Raw genomic sequence first — 10,684 nt, forward strand, 5'->3', positions numbered from 1 at the left:
TATACCAATCATTTTACGTAACCAATTCATATAATATTTTGTTTTCATGAATAAACTATCATTATAATTATGAACCATTGTTTTCAGAATCGAAATATGTACTTAATGACCTTTAAATAAACTGACCTGAATTTAGTATAAAGGAGTCTATTACATCGTAATGGAATATAAACATGACAAGAAGGGATCTGATAATTTGCCTTCTGCAATGCCAATAGACGAGCCTAATTAATCTAAATTAATTAACTATATTTGGAAAAAAATTAGATTTTGGGATTCTAGGAACACCATTATAATATTTATTATTATGCTGACAATAGAAGGTCATGTTGGGTAATTAATTAAATTATTTTTGGTGATTACACATCAAAATATATTTTATATTAGTATAATATTACATATATGTCCCTGCGTTCGTATCAATAGTACATAAGAGCCAAGAAAAATTATATAATAGTTTAAAATTTGTTTTCATAATTTCTTACTTCAATTATTATTGAACATCTAAAAAATATTTGCAAATAGTTGTTATCTTATATTATACATATTTTAAGGGGAAAATGTAGAAGAGGTTTTAATGAGATTAGGCCACTTACAAATCCAAAAACCATAAGTTCCTTCAAGTAAACCAGTTCAAAATATTTGATTGTGTAAAAAAGTCATTTTTATTCATTGTACCAAAAAAAAAAATTTTAAATACCACTTTTTAAAGATATCAAATGATTTTTTGCAGAAATATTCCCGCTACCAATTTTTCCTGCTCGCTATAATTGTTTGTTTAAAAAGTAAGATAGGTATTGCAACCATGGAGGGCAGAAGTGGAGGGTTTCATAACGTTTTTCAATTTCAGGCACTTTTTAAATGCCGATTTACCTATTTTAAAGTTTCCTCTTCCGTTTTAAGCTAATATTTTAAAAGTTATATATGACCGTCGCTCCCCGGGGGTCTTAGCGGGGCGGGTTCGGCGGGGATGGGTGGCCTTTTTTTGTGTTATGATCTCATCTTGTGACGTGTCGTACATCGACCAACTTACTCGCTATATTTGTCTGTTTGAAAGGCAGATAAGTAAGGCTACCATGGAGAAAAAAATTTTGAGTGACTTATTGCGAGACTCGTAGAACATCAAAAAGTTTAGTCATATTGAAAACCAGGATTAGAAATTTTTCAGTTTTAACATATATTCTGTTTATGTATCCTTACTATATATTCCATTAAAAAAAATAAATATCTAAATCTGCTACCCATGAGTGCAGTACTGAGTAAGGAAGTTTTGTTTCTAGAAAAAAAGTTGTGCATGGAGTTGATTCTGAATCACGCTCGATCGGAATATTTTTACCCAACTGTGGCTCCAGTGCCCACAGGGCTTACTCACGGCTACAGTGATAATCAAAATAATTATAAGCCACAGCCGGATTGGAACCCTTGGAATTAGTAGTGCCTTACAATTGAACTACCTACTATATATTCTGTGTACAAAGAAGTGAAGTAAAAACAGAAATCGTATACAATGTCCTGTTAAATAACGAACACGGTACTATGTTGAATAGTCTGCTTACCGTATGATTACCAAATGCACTAGTCAATGAAACTTCAACTTCACTTAAGTTCAATAAACGGTGACCAACACACATGGTAAAAAGCTCCTATCTAACCATCTTGAGTACTTTAACAAAAACTGAGTAGTACTAGAAATTAAATTAGATCTTATTAGGGAAACGTATAACTAATATAGCTATCATTAATAATTAATTATTTCGAATATAATATAATCATAAACAACTCTCACTAAAATTAAAAACTTGCGTTTACAAATTAATTCAGTGAAACACCTTTGGAATAATATTCATTGTTTATTTTGTTTGAGTTTTTATATTTTAATTTATGTGATTGTCGATATTTTTAGTTCTTTTTTTTTTAATTTGTATAAAGTCGGGGTCAGGGGTCTCATCTCCTAATGCCCCTAGCCGCGAACACCGGAAGAGCCCGAAGACGCCACGACAGCAATGCCGCCCCCAACTATGCACCGTGCAAGCTAGGACCTAGCCTGCCCCTACCATCACGCCAGATTCGAGGACAGGCTGGCCAGCTATTAAGGGTGAAACATGTCTCTGACTCCAGGCGAAGATACGTGGTTTCACCATTTTCACCCACAGCTGAACCTGGACGAAGGGACTAAAGAAGACGTGACCGCGACGGCGAAGACGTCACACACAGATAAGCCAATATCTTAACGTAGTATACTGGACCACCAAATGTCTATAATCGAAATGATATAATATTTCAGCTAACACACTAACCATAGTTTGCCCTTTCAGGGATTTTGCTTCACTTATTTAAATATACGCACGTCCTTAATAATGAGAAAAGTCTTACAATTTCGACACCCCACCTTCTACACTAATTTTAATTTAAACAGTATTTTCTACATACATTCAGGATACCTAAAGTAAGACACGGATAGGTCCCGATGTATACAGTGATATTTTTAAGTATACAAATTGGGTATTTTTATTTTTTTAATCATTTTGTCTTGTTTATTTTTTTAAAATAAACCAATCAAAACTAGTTAAAATCTGAAAAATCTCTAAAGCCATCAATTTGAACAGCCCTGAGGAAGCTTTACAAAGTGGGGCGAAACTTCGGAAAATAAACAGTTGTTAACTATTTTTGGTCTTTTTTGACCGCAACCCTGAAAATATTTTTCATATTTAAAAAAAAAAATTGTATAATCCCTAATGAAATCTTTCTATATTTTAGTATTTAAAGAAATATTGTAAAAGAGATTCAATGTATGAAGGTCCTGATGATATTGCGACTATCAACCCACTAAGTACTGTGTCACTTGGTGTAGTGTGATAGGTTATTAGTTAGTAAATGTCAGGGCAGTTCAGCTCTTCAATTTAAGGCAAGTTAAAGTCCTGGCTATTAAGAGTACATGTTGAGACTTACAGCCACGATATTAACATCCCTAGTAACTCCCATAGTTTTACTGTTATAACTCTATGATAGTTACCGTCACGATAAAATATAATGTTGTGGCAGTAAAGTAGGTTATGAGGTCTAGTGTGATAAACGGCATTATGGTGAAGGGTCAAGTTTTCGTTTCGTGGGACCGCCACAGAAATAACAGTCGATCACTAGGTCGGATTCGAACCGACCATGCTTCAGTTTACAGGCTGCAAAGACTTACCTTAGACTTACTTTAGACTTAACTTTCTGAGCTACAGACGGCGGTAGTGAAGTTAATGTCACTTAAAGGTCGTTTATTTAATGATTTTTTAAAAATAAAATTATATTGGTACCCGCAACCTGAATTGATGCTGATAATGAAATAATGATCACTATCCGAGGTTTATTAGATAAAACTCAGTGAAACTTTTTTTTTTTTTAAACATCTTTTTTATTTTTATTGAACGATGCTTATGATGATAAAATGCATAACATTGAAATCTTAATTGTACTTTGCAAATAAAGAGTTATTTTTTCATCGATAAGAAAAAAATGGGTTTTTTATAGAAACTCTCTCTTCACCATAAAATTAGCTAAAAAAATCAGTAGACAGCAGAAGTTTTTTCCCCAATTTTACTATTTTGGCCCAACTTAACGGAACCGCTTCTGAAACAGATGCTGTTAAGAAATATACATGAATATATAATTTTCATTATATCAAGTACATTTTAACCAAATCACAAAATTAAGGATTGGAACGGAAAGCAATTTGAGTTGGAAAAGCAGGAATGTCATTCACTTATCAAGTTCTCCCACTAATAGTCTCTATTTGCTCCTGAACTCGGGATTGAATTGTACACGGCAATATAAACTGTGAGGAAACTTTCAACTTACTCAAATCTTCAATGTTTAACTAACGCACAAGTTGAAATATTAATCTCAGCTTCGGCATTTGACTGCGGAATGTGTCTATGTGTCACATGAATTTATATTTAAAGTAAATTAAGTCAAAAGAGACTTCATATACTTTGGGTCCCTGTTTTCCTGTCAACCTTGCAATGGTAAGGTGTAAAGAAGAAACATATATGGTAAGCCTGGGTCATAACATAGCATGATTTTCGTTTTGTGCTAATTAGAAAATTTATGATAAAATTAAATTTAAATATATTCTAGAATTTGATTATTATATAAAAATTTCTACAGGGCTATAATTGATACATGGCACATGTTAAGGTGAAAACACTTTTAATTTTTCACATAATGTTTAGTTTTAAATAGTAGGAAATTATAAAGAAAAAGTAATTTAAAAAGCTAATTAAATAAACATGAATTATAAATTTCGTACAATTCAGATTTAAAGTTTTGCTCACTTTTTGTCTATTAGTATATGTATGCTAAGTTGGTAATTTATTGCTTAAATAAATAAATAATTATTTCTCTTATAAAAAATCAACTACGAAATAGAAAGAATGAATTGGAATAAAAATAGAAAATAGTTAATAATTAATTTATAAGTTCTGTAGGAAGTTTGATTTTTTTTTCTAATCCCAGATCGATAAAAATATATAATAAAATACAAGAATCAAGCAAATATGAATAACATATAACCAAGTACAATGAATTTAACGACTTTCAAACTCTAAATAATTCATATTCATTAAATGAAATAAAAAATAATTTTATTTTGGGTCATATGTCTCCTAAGAATAAATACATGGTTCATGCATTAAGATTTTTGTCTGGCAAGTAAGTAAAATGATATTACATTGGGCTTAACTACTGTTTATAATGCTAATCAATATATCCCTATTTATTTTATTACAATGATGCGGAGGTTTGGTTATACAATAAGTTGAGGAATAGGTGTTGTTTAAAGGAAAGAATGGATGAGGACTAGCGAATGGAGATGGGAAGATAATTCAAAAAGGAGGTTGCACGAATGACGCAGGATTTGCTAAAGAAGGCGGTTCTATAGGAGGTCATATTTAAATCAATCAGTTGGGATCTGGTGATTAATGAGTGGATGGATGAACGAAGAGTGTGGTGATTTCATAGGTAGGTTTTTTGTTTTAAGAATTTGGAATAGGAAAACACCAAGGAGGTATTGCCTTCGGGAGGATGGATAGAACCTCTATAATAATAATCACATACATGAAATATAATTAGAATAGAATAGAGATTAAATTCTATTCTGGGGCTAGGTACTTTCAAGATGACAGTTATGTACATTAAAAAACATATAGGCAAGGACTGAAATACCACTATGATTTATTGGAAAATGTTTACAAAATCCTTATTGTAAATAAGGCTTATTTGGACAAACGAAGTTGACCTTTGGGGCTCTATTAAACCTTCGAATTCCTCTTGTATCCAATTCTTTCAATCCCAAATACTTAGTAAAATTCTCAATTCCCCTTGTATTGTGACAAAAAAAATCACCCATAAAGACCTTAATGTAACACATGTAACCGCTCTAGCCAGAATCAGATATCATTCCTTCTATTCTAAACTCTCTACCCCATCCAAACCCAATAGTTTCTAACCTTGCTTCCCGACAAACTAGATTGCTTGAAGTAACTTGTAAATAATAAGTACTTTGGTAAGTTATAATTGGTTGTTATGATGTAGCAGTAATTTAAGTAATAAAAGTCAGTGATTTAATCTTTTTATCAAAGCAGTCATGTTTGATTTCCAGATACGTTATCAGTCCATTGTGAGTCTTAACCCGGGAGAGGTGTAGCCTTCAGAATTTTGCTCATATTAGGAAATAAACGGCCATATTTTCCTAGTATTTAATCTGTTTAGTTTATACTTTTGTCTACCTTCCTTTAATCCTTTGATGTTGTTATTGCCACTTTACTTCCCCACCCATACCCAATTTGGTTTTGCTCAGAGCAACGGTAAGGATAAGTATTTCCCACCCTTGGACACTCCTAAAGTGACAAATTTTTTTCTTATTTGAGCATTTTGCTCACCCGGACACCTCCTTCGTTTTATAATTTAAATCATGAGCTGAACCAAAAAAATCTTAGAAAATAGGATTCTTTAGCCCCTGATGGAAGAACTACAATTTACGACTACAATTTCAAATTGTATTGAAAGTCATCGTAAAGCTTTTTGTCATCATCACATCCAATCATATAAAAAATATAGTAAAAATGGTATTCCATGAGCTAAATGCTTGCGGGACACCTCTTAGGGGACAAAAAGGTGTAAGGTGTTACCAAAGGTCAGTTTGAAGGTTAAAGTTTAAATTTAACTTGATTTGTAAATGCTAATATACTATATAATGGTTTATGCTACTAATCACACCAATTTTCGATTAATAACCGAAAATCTATCTCAACCTTAAAATTAACTAATAGGTATGCGCTATGATTGATTTTAAATGCTAGAGAAAGTTTTAAACTGAAATATAAAGCCGACAAACATTGCTTCCTTTCGATCCCATGACTTTAACGGCAGACTGAGTTTGTTTGAATTTTTGCGGACTTTATGCCTGTTGGAACACCAATAAGCGCTGACAGGTCGTTTGAAATGCTGAAAAAACTTTAACTGGCAATTCGGAACGGGAGAAAAGGAATGTTGAGAGAGAGAGTATTATCTACAACAGCGCTTGCACGTCAAACCGCCACTTTTCTGTAAAAGTTTCAATTAAACAATGCCACTCATCCTCACCACAATCCCTGACACACATGACTACTACCTGTTCCCCAAGTTGTAAGAGTGGAAAGGAGATTCAACTCCAAAGACGTGGAGAAAGATGAGATTCAATACTTTCAAGGCCATGGCGGGGAACTGGGATTATATGGATAAATGAAAATTGCGTCTTAGCAAATGTACTGATTGAAATAGCAATCCTATTTTTTCACTTGGTCGCTATTTCAATTGGTACATTTAAACTCATAATATTTATCAATTGTATGGCACAAATCTTATGAGTATATATTCTTATTTATTTAAAATGAATATTAGTTCTATTTCATATTTTAGGTGTGTTTTATTTATGTCAAAGAGAGGAAAGTCACATTAGGTTGAAAGAGGAAATATGAGGAAAAAAAGGATGGAATGGGAAGAAAGAGAAAAAAAGAGGTTATTAACCCAAATAAAAAATTAATAAAGTATAGAAAGCAGAAAACAAAGTAATGAAAAAGATAAAAGAAAAGTCATATACTATTATTATATATTATTTACTTGTTATGCCTAAATGTTGTAAGATTTAAAAAAAAATGTTCTGATTATATTTGAATAAGTATGCTTATTTGATTTGAATAAGTATGCCAACCAATGAAGTTGGTGAATTTTTGAATAAAGTTTTCCTCTTAAACGGAATATTGTGTTTCTAAAAGAAAAAAAAAGACTAAAATATTTTTTATATTATCTTATATTCTGGAACTGGTGCCTCAGTGCTATTAATTCCATCTGAGTTCGAATCCGGCTGTGCAAGATTATTATTTTATGTTTCACTGACTTGAATAAACCATGTGGGTTACGAAGTACTAGACTTCTGATCCTTCATGGGTTTTAGTGGTACAAATTTTGTGTTTTTTTAGTATTATCTTATTTGTTAGTTGATCATATAAATTAATGTGTTCATCATACCATTGAACATAATAATAAACGGAAAAATAATATATTTTTTTATTAAATGTGTATAAAAGTAGATATTTCTATAATTAAATACACCATTTCCCCATTTCTTTTTGGATATATCTGAGGGATACGGCCTTACAAAAGAGGCTAGTATTTAGTTATTTATTAGCCTCACAAGTTTTTCAGAGGGAATATTTCTTTCTCCCTAAAGGACAATGGGATATAAATATTAGGGTTGGGCTATAGGGAGATAGGAAGGGCAAGGGCTGAATACAAGACCAGCCCAGGCTAGTAAAATACTGTTCTTAATGGTTCTAATGCAGATCAGAGGTCGTGCTAACTTCTACAACAGTGTACTAGTATTTTTATGCAACTGTAACTGTTAAATTATTCGAAGATATATTTAATTTCGTTATATATAAAATTTATTTTTTTCATTAGTTTTCATCGAATTAAATATTAAGTGTTTTAAATGCATTATAAAAAATAAAAATAGACTAAAAGCAATCATCCCACCCACGGTTTGACCGACTCCTAGGCCGCTTGTTGTATTTGCTAGATTATTTTTTATTACAGACAGCTCACTGCCTTCAATTGGCAAAATACAATCCGCTAACCTTTACATCTACTTCTTTAAGAATATAAAAGGTTCGATTTCTCGAGTCGATTCATTTAATAACATAATTTCTCCTGACGTGTGGGCCCTAGCTATTTCATTCCCTTGTGACATAAAATTAAAAAGTAACTAATTTTAAACTATGAAGACAATTCAGATATGATTTTCCTAGTAACATTATATGCTCAATAGAAGAAGATATAAAGAATGTTTCAATAATAATGAAAAAAATATTACAAATTAAAATCTGTACCTCTAAACCCACGAAGGATTATGGGTGCTGTACTTTGTAAGGAAGTACTGTCACTATACCAACGGTTGTGCAGGGAGGTGATTTGGTAAGAATCACGCTCGACTGCCGGATTTTTAAACATACCCAATTTATAAGGCTGTTACGTCAGGATGGCTCCAGAATCCACGGGTTGACTCACTCAAAACGTTTTTAAATTATTGGATGTAAGGTGTAAATTTATACTAATTTAGGAGTAATAATGTTGTTTGTTTAAATTGTTAAAAATTAATGCATAATATAAGCTGTAATTTAATAGATTGACCTTGAAGATTGTCCAAGATTGCCGAAACGTTGGATTATTTAAGAAATAATAATCTGTGTTTTTACACTTAACTTAAATACAAATTATTTTATTTGAACAATATATAATTAATTTTAATTTTCAGTTGTAGTACCATATCTTTTGGATCGAGGATATGTCTTTGAGAAAAATTACAATCAAATCCCTTTCAAATTAGAAATTTTTTAAAATATTTCTAAATTAAGATTTTTAAAGTATATTTGGTAAAGTTTGCACGTAGGCAAAAGTAGTACATACACATGTATTTTAATATACAACTGAATTACCTAGCTTACAAGACCTTCCGTAAGAATTCAAATCCCTTTATTAATACGCGAAGCTTTCTGAATATGAAACTGGAGCCACTACGCTATATTTTATTCCTCTGTAGATTTAGTTACTTCTGGCTACTTTTATATAGTAATATGAAATTTCTGAAAAGAAAGAGAGACATTATATTAATAAAATATATGAATTTCAGCATTTTATTTATAATTTGACGACTTTTTGACAAAAATATGGTAAAGCTATGTCAATATCCAACTTCACATAAGTGATTTTTTAAATTATAGTAAAGAAATATTTAACGCATTAGGTAATTCCTTATTTATAAATTAATTATAATAACATTATTAATATTTTATATATAGTCTTTTAAATTTCTTAAGACTGGTATTTATTTATTTTTTTAAATTAATTTATTTATTTTTATTCACAACTATCACAACTAGTAAATATTTATTATTTAAATAAATTAGTTGGCATCCATGTTATCAACTGTCCAACGTTTCGGCCAATTTGGCATCTAACTAGCAATTAACAGCTTATTATACATTCATTTGTAACATTTTTAACAACAACATTATCATTAATAATTTAACATACCTTTAATACAAATTTACTCATCACATCCAATTATTTAAAAACCTTTTGCAGGCTTTTCCACCCAGGTCATTAATTAAAAGTCAAATCACTGTATGAAACAATAAATTTATAGGGAATCATAATAATAATTAATAATCAAAATATTTATTAATAAGCTCGTGTCTAACCTAATCTTATGTCTAGTTACCTGTTTTTCACAATTTAATTAATTTTTAAAACTTTTAATTTTATATTAGTTAACACTAATAAACTATTTTTAACAATCCCTATAATTGCATTCTGGTCTAAATATTTGTATTTTATTATTAAAATTAATTGTAAATAGTAACGTAAATTTTTACACATATTTTTCATAAATTTATTTTTCATAAAAACCTCTGCATAGTGTTGGTTCAAATTTCTTGTATCTGTTTTAAAATTTAAATTGATGTTCTCTGATGATCTATAAATTGACTTAAGTATTTTCATTTTGAACATATTGTTTTCTTTATGTAAAATTATGGTGTTATCAAAATCGAATTTGAGTTGGATTTTAGCTGCATGCTGCACTTGTGTAGTTGTATTTGGATTCTTCTCCTTATTTCTTGTATCATTTCTGTGTTGATACATTCTATCACCCAAAATTGAGTGTAGTTACTTAGTTTCACATATATAGACAGCTGGATAATTTAAACAAAGAATTTAATATATCAATCCTGATTGACTTTTTATATCAATTTTGTCCTTTAATTTACTACAATTTTTTTATTTTTTGTTTGGTCTGTAAAATAAGGAGTATTGATCCACATCATAATCAATATGTTGGACTGTTGATCAATATAATAGTGATGAGACTTAACATGGATACCAACTAATTTATTTAAACAATTATGTATATAGTTCATCAATTTTTTCTATCAATTCAAACATTTAGCTAAATTGAAAATTTTCTTTTTATTATTATTTTTTAATAGATCTTAATTACGTCTGTAAATTTAACCATTGATAAATAAGTTATAGATTTTCTATTTATTATATATATACAATCATATCACAATTATTACATACAATTATATAAAATCATACGAAA

The sequence above is a fragment of the Halyomorpha halys genome, unplaced genomic scaffold (genome assembly GCF_000696795.3).
Source record: "Halyomorpha halys isolate HHAL.00 unplaced genomic scaffold, Hhal_1.1 Scaffold263.1, whole genome shotgun sequence".
Lineage (NCBI taxonomy): Eukaryota > Metazoa > Arthropoda > Insecta > Hemiptera > Pentatomidae > Halyomorpha > Halyomorpha halys.